This window comes from Chiloscyllium punctatum, chromosome 39, assembly GCF_047496795.1.
Source record: "Chiloscyllium punctatum isolate Juve2018m chromosome 39, sChiPun1.3, whole genome shotgun sequence".
Classification (NCBI taxonomy): Eukaryota; Metazoa; Chordata; class Chondrichthyes; order Orectolobiformes; family Hemiscylliidae; genus Chiloscyllium; species Chiloscyllium punctatum.
The window spans coordinates 44,228,166-44,248,920 of NC_092777.1; positions in this window are offsets into that span (position 1 = coordinate 44,228,166).

Here is a 20,755-nt window from a genome sequence, read left to right on the forward strand (position 1 = left end):
TCAATGTATAACTCACCTGTGATCATTGGTACCACATCTTCAAAGTTTGTGCCAAATTCCCTCTGAGTTTCTATGAAGCCTATTTCCTAAGGAATTCTCATGTTTCTGCTTCAAGGACCAGATACATTTCAAGGATGATTACTGAAAGACAACAGTTACCTTTTACAACCATGGCCATCATTCCCTCCAATTATTTTTTCTTCTTTGTGGATTTCTGAGGTCAATGGCAGTGACTTCTGAAACCAGGTGTCAATGCTGGGAGTGGAATGAGCATATCAATCAATGGTACTGACCCTTGGAGTGGCTGTGCAACCAGACAGCTTAGAAGGAACGTTGACCATCACAACCCATTCTCCCACCAGGGCCATAGTGGAGGATAAAGTAGGCCCTTGAAGGTGGTGGTCATGGTGGGGGGGGGGGTGTTTTGATGTGGGAAACGTGCGTGCTTGTAATATATTGTATAGTGTGCCATTTCATCCTAATGTGCTGTGCCCTGTACAACTGAAGCAAGCAAAGAAGGGATGTGATAGATTCTGAAGAGCTCGGAGAGTGGGAACAGTCTCCTAAGGAGGATCATTAAGCAGGAGGGGGATCATCATTTTACAGCATCAGGTGCAACAAGTCAGAGACATCTTAATTGACACCTGCTTCCAATGGTGTATTGGGGAACAGTGATCATTTTTGGCTGTAATATTATTGTTGGTGAAAAGGCAAACAGTCCTTGTTTGTTCCGGGGGAAAATGCAATGATTTTTGTTTGTTTTGGCTGTTGCTCAAGAAATGCTGACTTTTCAATAGTTTGAAATCTTTTGAGCATGTCATGCCACCATGTTGAAAAACGACAAAATGTTACACTACTGTGGGTGTGAGGGGAAGAATGGTACTCCTTTAGACTGGTTTCAAATATCATATTTGTCGAAGTCTGGGTAGTCTATGCAGCTTCATGTTTGTAGCTACAGTTTCCATGACAATCGATCAGATAGATTTTTGATGTAAAATACGTTGTCAGATTCTATTTCTAACAATGTGTCACCCATGCTCTTATGTGGCTTCAGGGGCTTTTTGTTGTTGTTGCCCTCTGACTACGTGTACTGTGAAGAGCTATTCCTTACTGACAGCATTTGACCTAATGCTTGGCTGTGATTTAAATATGACGCTGACATTAGAAATCTTGAAGGGTGCTAGCAGTGGCAATTAGAGCTGCTGCTGGTGAGTCCCAGATAGCCAAAGAATTGTACCATAGAGGCATGTTCCAAACATAGTGAGGTGAACAGCAAGTGGCACTTAATCACCAATAATATGTTCATAAATTGCAGGCAATGTTCAGTTTGCATTTGCCAAGACCATGCAGTTCTAACCCTCATTATAGGAGTAGGAGAATCGACATTTTAGGCATAAGCCCTTCATCAGGATCCTGATGAAGGGCTTATGCCTGAAACGTCGATTCTCCTGATCCTCGGATTCTGCCTGACCTGCTGTGCTTTCCCAGCACCACACTCTCGACTCTGATCTCCAGCATCTGCAGTCTTCACTTTCTCCAAACCTCATTATAGCCATAATCTCATTGAACAGCAGAACAGGCTTAAAGAGCCTGTCACTCTTGAGCCTTGTTTGTGTGAAATAAGTTTACAGGGCTATGGGGATAAAGTAGGGATTTGGGATTGACATGATTACAAGAACCTGTCATTAACTCGATGGGCTAAATGGCCTTACATTGCATAATTCTGAGAATTCTTTTTAAACATGCCTACATTAAATTATTACAACAAAACATGTAGATGAACTTTTTTTTCAGTAACAAGTATTCTAATTTATAGTATGATTTGTTTAAGTAATGCTGAAAGACTCATTTTGTCAAAGCTTTTCATCTTATGTACATCAGGACATTTCACAAGAATACCATATCAAGGGAAACAATCTGTTTTTACTATATGAGGAGGACAGATGAATTATCAAGTGGATTCTGATTGGTAGATGCTTTGCCATTCCACTAATTCCAGCCAATCCAGTATTCATACACCCCAGATTCATTTCATATCAGTCAGTTATAAATAAGTGAAATAATTAATGTATACCTACAACCAATTGTCATTCCAATTGTTTGTCATCCTTTGAGAGTCAAGACTCACAAGGGTAATTACGTCAAATGGTTTGGCAATATTTCAAATGTAAACAAAATAGATGTAACCAGACTTATTCAAAGGGAAATCTTAACAGCTTTCCCATTAATTTTGCTTCTTAATTGGCCATGTCAAAGAACTTATCCCAAGTAAACTTGTTTAGGTCAATAGCTTTGGAAGATCTGTTTTTAAAAATAATTATTAGTATCAATTTACAAAAGTAGTTTGCATAGTTCCCATATCTATGGAGTGTAAATCTCATTTACCCATCTGCAAGATAAATATTTTAAAATGGAGAAATGAGGCCCAAATGTCTGGAAGTTATCCAACCCCATCTTGTTACAGAACTAATTATGTTAAAACATCTGTGCGAGATTAAATCAGGCTTCTGGACAGAAATGGTCAATTTCATAAGCATCGATATATCACAAAAAATTATATTCTTAAAATGAAGCTTAGTCAATGAAAAACTTCTGGCGCATTTTAAAATGGGCAGCAACTCACCGTAGGGTCGAAAAGTGTGATGCTGGAAAACACAGCAGGTCAAGCAACATCCAAGGAGAAGAAGTCGATGGGTTTGAAGTAGATGTCTGTGTTGAGTAGGTTGCTGGAGATGGAAATGGAGAGACCAGGAAGGGGAGGGTGGTGCCCGAGATGGTCCAGGTGAACTTGAGGTCAAGGTGGAAGGTGTTTGTGAAGTTAATGAACTGTTCAACCTCCTTGTGGGAGCACAATGTGGTGTCAATACAGTGGTTAGCAATACACAGCCTCACAGCGCCAGAGACCCGGGTTCGATTCCCGCCTCAGGCAACTGACTGTGTGGAATTTGCACATTCTCCCTGTGTCTGCGTGGGTTTCCTCCGGGTGCTCCAGTTTCCTCCCACAGTCCAAAAATGTGCAGGTTAGGTGAATTGGCCACGCTAAATTGCCCATAGTGTTAGGTGCAGGGGTAAATGTAGGGGAATGGGTCTGGGTGGGGTTCGCTTCGGCGGGTTGGTGTGGACTTGTTGGGCCGAAGGGCCTGTTTCCACACTGTAAGTAATCTAATCTAATCTAATCATCAACGTAGCGGAGGAAAAGTTCAGGAATAGGCAAGTGTAACTGTGGAAGATGGACTGTTCCACGTATCCAACAAAGAGGCAGGAATAGCTGGGGCCCATGTGGACATCTGTGGCTACCCCTTTAGTCTGAAAGAAGTGTGAGAATTTGAAGAAGCAGTTGTTGAGGGTGAGGACAAATTCCACAATCGAATGTGTGTGGCATTGGAGGGGTACTGGTTGGGTCGGCAGGAGAGGAAGAAACAGAGGGTTTGAAGGCCTTCACCATGGCAGATGGACAAGTATAGGGACTGGGTGCAACTCACCGTATTCAATAATGGAATTGGAAAATTGATCTCTTTGCTTTTGGAATGTTCCAAAACGTTTTGCTTTGGAAAGCAATATTTAAGTTGATTAATAATAAAAATAGCAAGTACTGCAGAATTTTAACAGGTCTGGCAGCATCTGCGGAGAGAGAAATAGAGTTAACATTTCAAGACCAATGTGACTCTTCTTCAAAACTGAAAATGGCTGGAAAATTATGCTTTTTGTATTGTTGACAAAGGAGGAGGAAGTTCAAATTGACAAGTGATGAGAGTACCCTGAGCAAAAGGTAAAGGGAAGGCTATTGGTGGAAGAGGAAAGATAGAGATCAAGAATAGGTGTTAATAGCAAAATTAAGGGCAGCTCTACTCAGAGCAAACCCATGCAATACGACACTGTGGGTGAAGGGGGTGTAATCAAAATGGGGGCGACTGGTCATGTTCTAAGTTGTTGAACTCAATTTTGAGTTCTGAGGGCTGCAAAGTCCTAACCAGAAAATGAGATGTTTTTCCTCCAGCTTAAGTTAGGCCTCACTGGGGATACAGCAGCCGGTCTGAGAGAGAAGTATTAGCATGACAGCATATTGGACTCAAAATGGTAATTCTGTTTGCCTCTTCACAGATACTGTCAGATTTGTTGAGTTACAAATGCTGTTCTTTTTTCTGATCTCCAGCATTCACAATGCTTTGCTTTTATTTGAAGTAAAAAAATTCTCATTTGCATTTGATGCTTCAATAAGCTACTTACTGCTGTTCATGTATTAAGCATGCTGGAAAATTCATTAGATTCTTAATATTTGGATGTAGACCAACCATTTTTTATTATTCACTTGAAAGTCACTACGGAAGCTTCCCTGTCTCTATATCCAAACAGTCTGGATAATCAATATGCACCTCTGGTTGGAAGCTAGAGCCCCGAGGATTAACCATTCAATATGCTCATAGAAGATTTTCATCAAAGATGCAGCAGAGCTATTGGGTGAAATGTTAATCTGAGGTGGTACACCTTAACCTTCGGGAGAAGATAGTCTTTTGAATTTCAAATGCTGCATTTCATGCATCTTCTGGTGATTACATTAGAACTTCTTGCCCCATTTAAAGAGTCTCTGACACAGCAGAAATAATTTATGGCACATTGTCAATCCTTTTCTTTCCATTTACACATCGATAATTGTGTCATCACCATTCAAGGAGGGCGCATTTTAGATTCCAAAGATTACTATTCCTGCCAATGTAAAGATTCTTATTTTTTACTTCCAAATGATTATTACCATAACTAATCAAGACTTTGAAACCTAAGAGTCTATTACTTTAAGTCGAATGTCTAATGTATTTTTGATATATCAGTGCTATGGGAATCTAGCTTGAAACCAAGGACCTAGAGAAAAAAAACAAAGAAGTTCTGAAAAATTGGATAGAGTAACTGTTAGGCCACAGAGCACTGTGTGCAATTTTGCACAGTCCATCACTGCACCAATATTAAACCACAGAAAGCATAAATCATAGAATAATGAGGATGTTAGCATGAATAAGAAAAGCGTTAAAAAGGGGATTGATGTATTTAGAGCATTTTGATAAAGTGAGAGATTATTTAATAGAACATAAAACGTTACAGTACAGTACAGGCCCTTTGGCCCTTGATGGTGTGCCGACCTGTGAAATTAATCTAATAACAATCTAACCTACACTGTAAGTATGCCTAATGCCCATTCAAATGCCCTTAACATCGGTGAGTCTACTATTGTTATAGGCAAGCTGCTCCATGCCGCTACTACGCCGAGGTAAAGAGATTACCCTGAATCTATCAACCCTCAATTTAAAACTATGTCCCCTCATGTTAGCCTTCACCATCCAAAGAAAAAGGCCTTCACAGTCCACCCTATGTAACCCTCTGATTATCTTATACTTCTTGATTAAGTCACCTCTTAACCTTCTTCTCTCCAACAAAAACAGTCTCAGTTCCCTCAGCCTTGCCTCGTAAGACCTTCCTTCCATACCAGGCAACACTCTAGTAAATCTCCTTTAAACCCTTCTTCTCTTGGGGGTTGAGGAATTAGAGCCCATTCTTCCTCCCCCAGGATCTTAAATGTCACATCCAAGAACCTGTGTAGCCTCTCTCTAATTCCCTGAACTATCCAGAAGAGTGCATACTCCACTCTATGAGACAAAGTGCACATTGTACATTCGGCTCACCCACATGGCTCAGCAATCAGCTGGAGTGCGAAACTGCAGTTGCCTGTCTGGATGCCTCCAGGCAAGTTCAATTTATTATAATCAGTAAGGACACCCAAAGTTTTGGTTTAAAACCAGCCATGTCCAATTAGCTCACTTACTGCTGGTTTCTCCCTCTGACCAAATTAACACTCTGAGATTCTGCACGGGATGTTGGAAAACAGCCATCACATGTAAGTAAATTCCCAAGGTGAAGTTCCTGACTTTCTGAATGAGGATGCACATTAACAGAATAATCTTAGTGGTGTGATCAAAAACTGAAAATTGTGCATAAGAACTTGGCCATGTGTATTATTTCCATGATATATTCAGCATATCCAAACGCCATCAAATAATTGAAAGGGTTCTTGGGGTGAAGGGATTGTTCCTTAAGGGAGCTGTTGAGGTGCAGTGGTGCCAAACCCTCTGGACCAGAAGGCCATGGTTCATGTCCCACCTGCTCCAGAATTGTATCATTAATTTGGTGAAGAGGTTGATTAAAAGTATCTATAAATGAAAGGGCCTTGAATCAAAGAACTGCTTATAAAATAATTTAATCCAAAATGCAACCCATTTAGAATGTGCTACAGTTGTCATTAGAGAATTCAACTTAAATTCTATTAATGTCCATCCACAGCAAAATCCTTTGTTTTCGACTGATGTGTGGTATTTTTAAAATTAATCTCAATAAATGACACACAAATCACTGACAGGCCTGAATCCTTGCTTTGGCTCTGCATTTTAACAACCAAACATACTGGAACTAGAATGACCTGGATCCAATGAAGATCAAGACAGATTCTGAATCCTTTCAATGATGACCTAGTCTTTTTAGTTCTTAGTTTAGCTTAAGAAGGAACACTCTCACTCTTCTTTCCCAGGCCATAACATTTTAAAATAATTTGGTCATGAGATCACTAGTATTTGTTGTCCATCATTAATTGCCATTGAACTGATTGGCTGTCCAAGCCATTTCAGTGGGCAGTTAAGAATCAACCACATTTGTGTGGATATGGAGTCACTTGTAGGCCAGACCAAGGAAAGATGACAGATTTCATTCCCTTAAGGAAACTAGTGAACCAGGTCGGTTTTCTTTTTAAACTCCACATTTTATTGAATTCAACTTTCACTATCAAATGATTCAAATCCCACACCCCAAAATATTATCTGGGGTTCTTGATTACCAGTCTTGTGACATTACTGCTGCTCCACTGCCTCCCTCTGGTTGTTCCTAGACAGTTATCTAAAATCAGTGGAGAGGGGTGGCTATCTGACGAATGGAAATGGAATGTTAGGTGGCTGAAATTTACTGTTTGGAACCAAAGTAAAGGTTGGGGAGTGAAGTGGAGGCCTAACTTTTCTTTGTGGGAACAGAAAGGATTTCAATTCCTCCTGGTTGCACTTTCAAATTTTAAAACTGACCACATTTACCACTGACTGTTCTTCCACTGGCATCATTTAAAGTCACTGAGTCCCCTCTCAGGCCATCTATTAAAAAATGTTAAAGTCCAATGAAAATTGGTGTCTCTCAGAGCCAGAATAAAATATCAGTGTAAAGTGCACAGGGTGTCAGTGTGCAATTGTCTCTTGGCCAATTTCCAAAAGGTGAGCAGGGTTCACAATGACCTGTTATTAAGCACTTATTCCAAAATTAAGTTGATATTTTCTTCTATCATCGTCATAAATTTTCTAATTAAGTTTCTTACATAATGGACTGAATGGTGTTATTATAGGCTACCATACGTAATGTTTAAAAATGTTTAATATTTAAAAAGAACCACTGGACAAGTATCAAGTGCAAAGTTCACTGTTGCTGCCAAAACTCTGCACAAGTCTTTAATGAGTTCAGTCTAAATTTTGAGGTATCCTATTTAGACATCAATTTTTCCTGGTTATTTTTGTCATTTTGGCAGGCAGGACATTTTTTTTATTTGTAACTTGTTCTAAGTACTGATCTCTCAGGTAAAGAAACCATTCACTTATGGCCAGGGTGAGAACACCCATTGCTATTTGAATGATGAAACAACATTGGTGAGTGTTACGCTCCAGTGAGTTTGTTCCCAAATTAACAGAAATGTCAAGTTGTACTGTAACAAGTCATCGTAATCTTGTTGTAAAGTAGAGATAGGGTCACCAATGAATGCAACTAATAAGTTCATAGGTAATAACAGCAACACAGCAGAAAACTATATATTTTATTTCCCCTCATCTATGGAAACTAACATGGGGCCAGACTTTCATGGGGGGTTCTGAGAAGATCGAGTTGAGAAACTTTCTAACTCAACAGTCCTGCCTCCTTTAAAACAAAACCAACCAAGATATTTTCATCCCAGTAAGGTAGGGGTGGGATGGAGGCCTGTCCATGTTGGCAATGGACACAGTTGGATCCTGCAGGTAGAACATCCATTGTTGTTCACTGGGCCATTGGCCCAACTGTATTGATAAATGTTAGGCCTTAAAAGGCTGTCCATCTCCCTCATCCACTCCACATGACCCTCCATACTCATACTGTCTGTGCCACCTGTCCCTTCATACCCCAGGTTTCCCCCTATATTTTCCATCGCAGCACACCCAGTCTCCATTCTGAACAGATCCCAGCAGCTTTCACAGTGCCACTGTGTGTTGTGCCACGCTCTGCAAACTTCACCATCTTTAAAAATGAGAAAACTCAGAAGACTTCCTTAAACTTAGCAGGAGCCAGTGGAAATCTAGCAGCAACTGAAAGCAGTTGATGTTCCCCTTAAAAACAAACTGCTTTAATGAGGAATTGGGGGGATTGGGGTGGTGAGGCGGGGGAGTTCTTGCTTATGTTCAACTAATCTGTTCAATTATATGTGTCTACGTGAAACTGTTAGTTGGAATATTGAGGTCAAAAATGACACCAAATTGGTGCATCATGCTGATTGACATTAGCACTAATACATACATCTGGCACATGTTCCTAATATTAGAATGAATAGCCTCATCAAAATGGCATCCACATGAGCATTTTAGAACTGGGCACCTGCTTTGTCAATGCCATGTTGCATTCAAAGTTGCACCGATAGTGACAAAAATGTGGGCTCCACAGAACCAAGTTTATAGCACACAAGCTTAACAGTCCAGTCTTGACCCCTTAGAAACTAGCAAATTCTAATTAGCAGTGGGTCAAAATATACATTTTGTGATTTTCCCCAGAATATTGTTTGATTGTGCTTTATAAAATCAGTAACTCATTGGAAGGGAAATTGCATTGTACGTCTATGCAACTTACAACAAACTTAGACCAGGTCATCAGTTGTAAATACTTCTTGCTATGCGTTGAATATCAAGTGGATGTATTAACTTCATGCCTAAACACGGATTGAGATAACACACTGCTGCAAATCATCCACTATGGTATTAATATTCATAGGCTCTACAATGGGAAAGTGTAAAATATGGAATGTATTCATAAATGAGGAAGGCCAGATAATTCAGAAGTGGACAAAGTCATATGTGGATTATCATGTTTGCCTCAAAACTGAAATTATTTCTTTATGTTACAATTAATACGCCAGCATGATTAAATTTTAATTTTAATTTTTAAATCCATTCCAAGCATTAAAGGAATTTTAATAATGTTCCTTTGTAGAATTCCTGTGTTATAACAGAGGCAGTAGCCACCTCTAAGGGTGTTAAAGAAGTATATTAATGGGATTATCAAATCAAAGTTAATTACTGGATTAGGGTAGAGGATGTGGATCTAGTTAGGATGCTCTTTGGAAGGTTGGTGTGGTCTTGAATGGCCGAATGGGCTGCTTCCACGCTACATTCAATAATTCCATGATTCTAAATGGACAGTAAAATGAGAGCTTGAAGGAGCAATAAATTCCTGTTATGATGATAAACATGGTGAGAATTAACATTTAGAGTTTATTCGCTGTATGGCATTAGATGTCCTAACATGATTTCCAGACTAAAGAATGATCAAACAAACATAAAGTTAATATCCACAAGCACAAAGTTTTCTTTCCCCTATTTAAATCTTCACTACACCTCAACGCTTCGATAGTGAAATATTTAATTTAGATCGAGATCAGGCCATGAATATTATTCTTACTTCTCTTTCCCCAACAGGGACATATTATCTGTACCTTTTGATTCTTCAATGCTTACAGGAGTAGGGGAGTACACTGAGTTATTGACATAGCAGTGTGAATGCTGAAAATGATTTTGTTTAAGGGCTGAGGCAATTCAGTCAGTCCTGATTCCTGAGGCAGAAATGATGCTGTGAATTCCTGATAGATCGGTTGCAGGCAGGATGTTTGCAAATGGTGTTTACTAAGCGATCGTACATTGGTGGAACCAACGCTTTCCTACACAAAGGCAGCATTTCAGAAGTCCATTAACTTGTTGATGACCAATTCCACCGTTAATTTATTTAAAAATTCACAAAATACAAAAAAATGTGCATATTTTCAAATGTCCACTTGAGATATTCATTGATCATTTTCCTTTAATTTGTGGGAAAGGAAGCTGGGTAAATCTGAATAATTCTTAAACCTACCTTCCTACAAAGCAAATCCAAGCTATTAATAGTATCAACCATGGGAACTGACATTAAAATAAAGTGAGGGTCAGGAAGGAGAAACCAAACACTGCTTATTGGAAATTAACATCAACTGACAGCATTATACTGTGTACAGGTGGTTTTACAACATCCATCTTAAAACGGCTCCCAGCACCACTTTATTATCTACTGAAGACCTTAGAGTAGATTGAGTTGGATGGGGGTAGAGAAAGGCAGAGTTAATAAAAAGTAATGGGGAACAGATGGAACGTATTTATGATAGCAAATGTTGAAGGGAACATAACAGCCTTTGAGAGCTGGGGAAGAGCTTAGCAAGAACGATCAAGGAAGATTTCCAACCGATTTCATTGTGCACAACTGATAACTCTGGAGTGAAACAAGATCATTCAGCCTTTGAATTCTACTCTATTCAGTCATGGACTCTCCCTGCTATGTTCTTATATTACTCATAAAGAAACAGGAGCATGTTCTTCTGAGACATTACAGCCCAGGAGCCACATTTACTGCAGTTTGACGCTAAGGAACAACACACCAGTTCAGCAGCTACATGAGGAACTGCAAAAAATATACTTATTGAAGTTCCAGCATTTTGAGTCAAAAAGTTTGATTATTTTTAACTTTAGGGAGCCATAAGGGTGGTCATGGGTGTCTATGAGTAAAACATCAAACATTTACATGGAGTAAATGCTGAATTAGATTTACATTATAAACATGAATTGATGTGAGAGGAAAACTTAGCAAATCGTGCTAAAGTGAAATTGTGGCTGTTGCAGCATGGAAAGCACAGCTACAGCCCATTGTGGGAGCCTGATGATGGTGTAGAGGCAGTTAAGAAGTTCAAACAAAATAGCAGACTAAATTTCTGAAAGGCAGCAGTCAAGAGAAAAGGGTCATCTATAGCCTATTTTTGCACAGAAAATTGGAGTAAAATTTGTTTAGTTGTTAACATGAGTGAGGATGAGGGTGAAAACCCAGAAAACTTGATTAAAAAATATCGTATGCATCTCAAGCTAAAGTTGGACCATCGGATCCATTGGCATGAATTCTAAAGCCTGAGGCAGGAACCGGGTGAGCCTGTTGACAAGTGTGGAAAAGACTGCCCAAAAAATGTAAATTCAGTGGGCGGCACAGTGGTTAGCACTGCTGCCTCACAGCGCCAGAATCCCAGGTTCAATTCCCGCCTCAGGCAACTGCCTGTGTGGAGTTTGTACATTCTCCCTGTGTTTGTGTGGGTTTCCTCCGGGTGCTCTGGTTTCCTCCCACAGTGCTAAATTGCCCGTAGTGTTAGGTAAAGGGGTAAATGTAGGGGAATGGGTCTGGGTGGGTTGCTCTTCAGAAGGTCGGTGTGGACTTGTTGGGCTGAAGGGCCTGTTTCCACTCTGTAAGTAATCTAACCTAATCAAAGAAACAGTCGAACAACTGATGGATCAGCTCACTTGGAGCTCTGTACACTGAGTTGCAAAAGGTATAAAACCTGTGTCCTCACCTCCATCCACATCCAGATTAGATTTTCCTGCACCTCCAAACGTTATCTACTGTGTCCTTTGCTCTCGATGTGATCTCCTCTACATTGAGGAGACAGGACACCAACTTACAGATCACTTCAGAGAACATCTCTGGGACACACGCAGTAAACAACCCAACCACTCTGTGGTTGACCACTTCAACTCCCCCTCCCATCTGCCAAATCCTAGCCACCCAACGACTAGAGGAAGAACACTTCATCTTCCGCCGTGGGACCGTCCAATCACACGAAATCAATGTTGATTTAATCAATTTCCTCATCTCTTTCCCCCCACCTTATCCCAGATCCAACCCTCCAACTTGGCACCGCCCTCTTGAACTGTCCTCCCTGTCCATCTTCCTTTCCACCTATCTGCTCCAACTTCCCAACTGACCTATCACCATTACCCCACCTTCATCTACCTAACGCCTTCCCAGCTACCTTCCCCTGGCATGAAGACGTTGTGCTTGAAACATCGACTCTCCTGCTCCTTGGATGCTGCCTGACTGACTGTGCTTTTCCAGCACCACACTTCTTGATTCTGATAGCCAGAAAGGAGAGGGTATGAATTATGATTTAGTCTTATGAATTTTTTTTAACAAGTCATTCATGGGTTGTGGGCATTGCTGGCTGGACAGCCATTTATTGCACACGTTTAAAGAAGGTGATGCTGAGCTGCTTTCTTAAGTTGCTGCAGTCCATATAGTGTCGTTACACCCGCAATGCTGTTAGCCAGAGAGTTTCAGGATATTAACCAACTGAAGGAACAGCGATGTTTTTCTGAGTCAGGATGGTGAGTCACTCAGAGAGAATTTACAGGTGATGTTCCCAGGTGTTTGCTGCTCTTGTCCTTCGAATGGGAGTGGTTGTGGGTTTGGAAGATGCTGTCTAATGAACCTTTGGTGAATATCTACAATGCATCTTGGAGACGATACACATTGCTGCTCCTGAGTGTCAGTGGTGGAGGGACTGAATGTTTGTGGATGTGGTACTATTCAAGCAGGCCACTATTTCCCAGTGTTAAGGTTCTTGAGTGTTGTTGGACCTGTACTCAGCCAGTCAAGTGGAGAGTATTCTGGCACCCTCCTGACTTGTACCTTGTAGATAGTTGGTATCATTTGAGTAGTCAGGAGGTGAGTCACTCAATGCAAGATTTCTAACCTCTGACCTGCGCTTGTAGCCAATTATTTATATGGCTAATCTAGTTCAGTTTCTGGTCAACACTACTGATGTTGATAGTGGGGAATTCCATGGTGGTAATGCTGTTGAATGTCAAGGAGCTAAATTTTAGCTAAATTTTTCCTTTTTGGAGATGGCTATTGCCTGGCATTTGAGTGGCATGAATGTTACTTACTATTTATCATCTCAAGCCTGGGTACTGTCTACGTCTTGTTGCATTTGGGTATGGACTGCTTCTGTATCTGAGGATCACAGATGATGCTGAACATTGTACAATCATCAGTAAACATCCCCACTTCTGACCCTATGACAGACAGAACATCATCAATGAAGTAACTGAAGATGTTTGGGCCTAGGACACTATATCAAGGAACTTCTTCAGAGATGTTCTATAGCTAAGATGACTGACTTCCAATTACCACAACCATCTTCCTATATGCCAATTATGACTCCAACAAGTGGACAGTTTTTTTTTAACTGGTTCACATTGACTCTACCTTTACTGGGTTTCTTGATGCACACTTCATCAAAGGTGGCCTTGTTGTCAAGGGCTGTCACTTTCACTTCTGGATTTCAGCTCTTTTGTGCCTGTTTAAACCAAAGCTATAATGAGATCAGGAGCTGAGTGGCCTTGGCAGAACCCAAATTGAAGGGTTTGTGCCCGAAACGTTGACTCTCCTACTCCTCTGATGCTGCGTGGCCAGTTGTGCTTTTCCAGCACCACACTCTCAACTCAGAACCCAAATTGAGCACTAGCGTGCAGGGTATTGTTATGCAACTTCTGCTTGAGAGCACTGTTGATGACGTATTCCATCACAGTACTGATGTTTGAGAGTAGATAGGTCGGGCAGTAATTGGTGGAGACTTCTGCCCCCTTGCCACCCTCCGTGCTTCTTCCAAGTGGTCTTCAACATTGAAGTAAATTCACTCATCATTCAAGGTGTGTCAAGAGGTTGCCTTGTTCATGTTTGACCTGATGCCATGAGTCAATGTCAAGGACTGCTAGGGAAACTCCTTCCAGACTAGTTTTGACCTTATCCTCGTCTGGGCGGGCTTGGAAAGAATGTTCCCTCTTGTACATCAGTCCAGAAAGAGGGAAATGTTTTAGAATTAAGCCCCATCTTTTCAGGACAAGTGGAGAGAGTTTCTCTCAAAGGTTTGTACATCTTTGGAACTTTCAACAAAAAAAGGCAGCAGAGGTGGGGAATTCCTTGAATATTTTTAAGTCAGCCATGGATAGATTCTTTTTAAGCAAGGATGTCAACATCTGTTGGAGGTTATTGGAAATGTGGAATTCAAAACACAAACAGATCAGCCATGATCTCAGTGAATGGTAGAGCTAGCTTGAGAGGCCAAATGATCTACTTCTCCTGCTATGTTGATCCACAGACTAAAGGAAATATACCACATATGGATTCATCAGCAGACCTTTGTAAAGCTTTATCACTGGGAAGTGATGGTAAAGGAGTTATCAGTGGCAGAGTCGGGGGAGCAAATGAGAGGGAAAAGCATCTAAATCATTCATTCTCTGGAAGATGATAAAGAGTTGGAAAAGAAACACTAGGCAGAGAAACTCAACAAGTACAACAAGTACTCAACAAATGGCTGCATGCGACAGCTCCTAGAGAAAGGAAATACACAAAATCAATTCAGATCAGAAAGAGGGCACACATTAAGGCTACGATCACAAATCTGAAGCCTCAGTAAGCTCAACACCATTCTACTTAGACTTTATCAGAAGCTGTTTCCTGAAAACTTAAAATAAAACTTTTACCCAAGGAAACATGGTGTAAAAGCAAGCACTGTTCTACTCTTGACATCAGAGCTAAGTTGAGGTTTGAGCTACATTGAGATTCGACAGTTAACAACAACTCAAATCAGAGGGGCACAAAAAGGAAAATGTGTTCACTGCATTTCTACAATGCAGAACCAGCCGACCCTGCTCTCCTGTGTGATGCAGTTGCCAAGAGCTGCAGCTTCACTCAGTACAATGTGATGGGAAGGTGACAGCACTGAGGGTTGAAGGGAGTACTCCTATTGAACACCATTCTGCGATTGGAAGCATGAAAGGGATCACCAGTCATTGAAACTACAGATTAGAGGAATTGCATTTTTATGACAGAATATCTGCTTGACAAATGAATGGGCCACATTCGAATTTCAAAGCATATATTGAAATACATAAAGTGTTTTTAAAAGAAATTGGAACTGAGCTCATTCAGCAAGTTCAGACAGCCCAAGAAGGTGACTTCCAGAAACTCTCAGAGTTGCCGAGCTGAAAAGTTAGAGCTAGAGAATAAAGTTGCTGACCTGGAAAGGCCAAAAACTGAACAAGACAGAACATGACAAGCTGAAAAGGAACTTGTGGCAGAGAAACTGCACGCTATACAGACTTGGCAGCCAAGAGGCAGATCCTGAACCTGAGGTCAAAGCTTCAACAGCACAAGCATCTTGAAAAAGAAAAGAACAATGCTGCAGAGTTCAAACAGAGAATTAATGAATCACGTTTGGAGTTTATCACTATATCATGATTTACTGGAGACTAATAATAAATTGAAAGAAATGTTGGAGCATTTGAAAGAAGAACTACAGAGAGCAAGAAGACAAACAGAGTGGGCACAGCATGAAGCTGAAAGAACTGGTGTAAATTTGGTGATTGGAAGGGAAACATATGGTGCAGAATCATAACACAGGGGTCAGGGAAAAGTGTGGACAAAGACCCACTGCAGAACACTGCTTTTGGTTTGAGAGGCTCAATATTTCACCATCTAAGCAATACTGTGCATCAGGTTTTCTTTGTTAAACAGACTCTAAAGGTGTTCAGCGTAATTATAAAACAAAAGGACTCAATCTCTTTATACTTAGCTTATGAAAAGTTCAACAATTGGAACAATTTACATAGAGATATTGGGCCGAGTTTTGCCAGAAATTGGCTATGTGTTATTCCTGATGAAGGGCTTATGCTCGAAACGTTGACACTCCTGCTCCCCAGATGCTGCTTGTCCTGCTGTGCTTTTCCAGCGCCACACTGATCTCTAGCATCTGCAGTCCTCACTTTTTCCTATGTCATTTTACTTCATTTTCATGGACGCTTTCTGTCTGCGAGGCCTAGTGAGTGTTCTCAAACAACTAACTATGCCAGGTGAGTTTTCTCAAACAACAAACAGATCCTATGTCAGATCTCTCAGCGGGAGAGCATTTCGGTGATAGTGATCATAACTCCATGACTTTTACAATAGTCATGGAGAAGGATAGGAGCAAACAGAATGGGAAAGTGTCTAATTTGGGGAGGGGGAATCACAATGTTATTAGGCAGGAACTGGGGCACCTAAATTGGGAACAGATTTTCTCAGGGAAATGGACAACAGAAATGAAAAGGTTGTTTAGGAAGCATCTGCTGATAGTGCTGGATAGGTTTGTCCTACTGAGGCAAAAAAGGGATGGTAGGATGAAGGAAGCTTGGGTGACAAAGGATGTAGAACATCTAGTCAAGAGGAAGAAGGAAGCATATCTAAGGTTGTGGAAGCAATGATCAGTCAGGGTTGCAGAGGGTTACAAGGTAGCCAGGAAGAAACTGAAGAATGGACTTAAGAGAGCTAGAAGGTGGCTTGACAAAGCCTTGGTGGGTAGGATTAAGGAAATCTCCAAGGCATTCTACACTTATGTGAGAAACAAGAGGATGGCTAGAGTGAGGGTAGGGCTGGTCGGGATATTGGAGGCAACTTGTACCTGGAGTCGGAGGAAGTAGGGGAGGTCCTTAATGAATACTTTGCTTCAGTATTCACTACTGAGATGGAGGTTTCTGAGGACAGTGTGAAACAGACTGATATACTCAAACAGGTTGATGTTAGGAAGGAGGATGTGCTGAAAGTTTTGAAAATCATAAGGATAGATAAATACCTTTGGCCAGACGGGATATACCCTAGATTACTACAGGAAGCGAGGGAACAGATTACTGCATTATTGGTGATGGTCTTTGTGTCCTCACTGTCCACTGGAGTAGTATCAGATGATTGGAAAATAGTATTCTCTTGTTCAAGAAATCCTGGGAATTACAGACCAGTTAGTCATATGTCTGTGGTGTGTAAAGTATTGGAGAGGATTCTGAGAGACAGGATTTATGATTATGTGGAAGGCCTTAGTTTGATTAGAAATAGTCAGCATGGCTTTGTGAGGGGCAGGCCATGCCTACAAGTCTTATTAAATTCTTTCAGGATGTGACAAAACACATTGGTGAAGGCAGAGCAGTGGATTAGTGTATATGGATTTCAGCAAGGCATTTGATAAGGTTCCCCATGGTAGGCTCATTCAGAAAGTAAGGAGGCATAGGATACAGGGAAATCTGTCTGGATAAACAATTAGCTGGTCCATAGAAGACAGAGAGTGGTGGTAGATGGAAAATATTCAGCCTGGAGCTCAGTGACCAGTGGTGTTCCGCAGGGATCGGTTTTGGGACCTCTGCTCTTTTTGTTTTTTATAAATGACTTGGATGAGGAGGTGAAAGGGTGGTGTAGTACATTTGTCAATGACGCGAAGGTTAGTGGAATGGTGGATAGTGTAGAGGGCTATTGTAGGTTGCAACGAGACATTGACAGGATGCAGAACTGGGCTGATAAGTGGCAGATAAAGTTCAACCTGGAAAAGTGTGAAGTCATTCACTTTGGAAGGTCAAATTTGAATGGAGAATACAAGGAGAAAGACATGATTCTTGGCAGTGTGGAGAAACAGAGGGATCCATGTCCATAGATCCCTCAAAGTTGCCACCCAAGTTGATAGGGGTATCAAGAAGGCTTATGGAGTGTTTGCTTTTATTAGCAGAGGGATTGAGTTTAAGAGCCGCAAGGTTATGCTGCAGCTCTATAGGGTCCTAGTTAGACCATGCTTGGAATATTGTGTTCAGTTCTGGTCACCTCATTGTAGGAAGGATGTGGAAGCTTTAGAGAGGGTGCAGAGGATTTTTACCAGGATGCTACCTAGACTGGAGGGCATGCCTTATGAAGAAAGGTTAAGGGAGCTAGGGTTTTTTTCATTGAAGTGAAGAAAGTCGAGAGATGACTTGACAGAGGTGTACAAGATGATGAGAGATATAGATACAGTAGATAGCCAGAGATTTTTAAATAATTGGAGCAATGTCTAGAGGAGATGTCAGAGGTAGGTTCTTTACTCAGGTCGGTGTCTGGTATGCACTGCCAGTGGTGGTAGTAGAGTCAGAGATGTTAGGGATATTCAAGCGACTATTGGATAGACATATGGAACATAGTACAATGAAGAGTATGTAGGTTAGTCTGATCTTAGAGTAGGATAGAAGGCCACCACAACATCGAGGGCCAAAGGGACTTTACTGTGCTGTACTGTTCTATGTTCTAACTGTCCCAAATTCACCTCATCCAATATGCAGCACACCCCTATGGCACGCCTCTTATCCAATGCTAGCCCGACTCCCTTAGTTGCTGGCAGCAGAAGTATTCCCCACAGCCAGGATACTCCAGGATTCCTGGCACCATCTTAAAATATCCTTGCATACCTGGGTCATGTGTTGTCAGTCCAAAGCTGCTTGGTTGGAAATATTCACCCTAGGCATGGAAATATTGGTGCCCCACTTTGTGCACTGTGACCTGGAGGTGCAGGTGGACGAGGTGGTGCACAGAAGGGATGCCCAATCCTTCACAGGATTAGAGGAGAAGATCATGATTCCAGAACATGGCAATGTATTTGAAGTTCTGCCTGGGTGTCTACAGTAGAGAAAAGTGCCTGGTAATGCCAAATCAAAGTGAATAATCTTCTCTCTTGTGCCAGGGTAAGTGTCACCATCTTTGTTTTGTTATGTCGTTCAATACTTCCAAGATGGTGGTGAAGTAGGACCCTGACCTGAAGCTTGTCTACTCCATCCATTTCTTTTCTTTTTTTCTCTCTTTCTTTTTGGGCTTTTTCTCTCTCTTTTTGCCTCCAATTCTTAAGCAGCATTAGTGATGTCTGGGGTGAAGGTCAGCATAGACACCCATCTTAGTGTGGCCTCACACTCCCGGCCTCAGTGTGGCCTCATACTCCTGGCCTCAGTGTGGCCTCACACTCCAGGCCTCAGTGTGGACTCACACTCCCAGTCTCAGTGTGGACTCACACTCCCGGTCTCAGTGTAGACTCACACTCCCAGTCTCAGTGTGGGACTCACACTCCCGGTCTCAGTGTGGGACTCACACTCCCAGTCTCAGTGTGGCCTCATCTCCCAGTCTGACTGTGGACTCACACTCCCAGTCTCAGTGTGGACTCACACTCATGGCCTCAGTGTAGACTCACACTCCCAGTCTCAGTGTAGACTCACATTCCTGGTCTCAGTGTGGACTCACACTCCTGGTCTCAGTGTTGGACTCACATTCCTGGTCTCAGTGTGTACTCACATTCCTGGTCTCAGTGTGGACTCATACTCCCGGCCTCAGTGTGTACTCACATTCCTAGTCTCAGTGTGGACTCACACTCCCGGCCTCAGTGTGAGACTCGCACTCCCGGTCTCAGTGTGGGACTCACACCCCTGGCCTCAGTGTGGGACTCCACACTCCCGGTCTCAGTGTGGACTCACACTCCCAGTCTCAGTGTGGGACTCCACACTCCCACTCTGTGTGGGACTCAAACTCCCGGTCTCAGTGTGGGACTCACACTCCCGGTCTCAGTGTGGGACACACACTCCCGGTCTCAGTGTGGGACTCAGATTCCTGACCTCAATGTGGACGCGGACTCCCTGCCTCAGTGTGGACTTAGATTCTCATCCTCAGCGTGGACCTGGACTCCCTGCCTCCACATGGACTCGATTCCTAGCACTTCTGGTCTTGAGGTGAAGCCTGCCCTGCATCTGGGGTTAGAAGGACTATTATTCTGATCAGTTATTTTTCTAATTTATTACTGGACATTATATTTCTCTATTTTCTAATGCTTTTCCCTTGGAATATTTACCCAAGATTCCATACTTGCATACCTTGGTACCTAAGATGGTCCTATATGTGGCGACTAGTAAACCTTTCACTGTACTCATTGAGCACGTGGAGGAAACACACACACAGACATGGGGAAAACGTGCATACTCCGCACAGACTGCCATCTGAGGTTGGAATTGAACGTGGGTCCCTGGCACTGTGAGGCAGTAGTGCTGACCACTGAGCCACCATGCCTCTGTTCTGCAAGGTCCTGACATACTGACATTCCAGTCTGCATTGCATTAACTATCTGGCTGTTGGAGTATCTTGGCTAAAGAAGCTGCAACATTGTGCATCTCTAATGATGATTATAAGACCTGAGGAAATCAGAAGACACAACATGCCCTGTTTAAAGCTGTTTTAAAGAAAACCACAATTCCTTCCCTTATATTATCCGAAATGAAAATAAACCAATTATCTTCATAATCTTCGATCTTTCTGACTCCAAAGAATAGAGTCCTGGCAATATTTAAAACTTATTCCTCTGAAATGAGTTATAGCCATTGTACATTTGCCCAACACTTTGTATAAGTTAATCATAATAAATGTGAGATCTAAATAGGATTCTGGTCCAATGATAGAACTCCAAATAATCCATTGTGTTCATTTACATTTTGCAGAATATTAAGCTAAACACATATTTGAATTATATATTTATCAAGGATTGGGAAGTAGTCAGATTTGGCCAAGGTCAATTACAATCATTGGGAGAACAGCTATCACTATAAATTAATGCTTAATTCTGACTCATGCATTAACTGGCTAGCATTTGCTCCACTGAATCCATTTTTGCTGCTCTCTTTGGCTCACATCCATCATATACATTACTTCCTATAGCAGTGAAAAGGCTTGACTTGTTAATGGT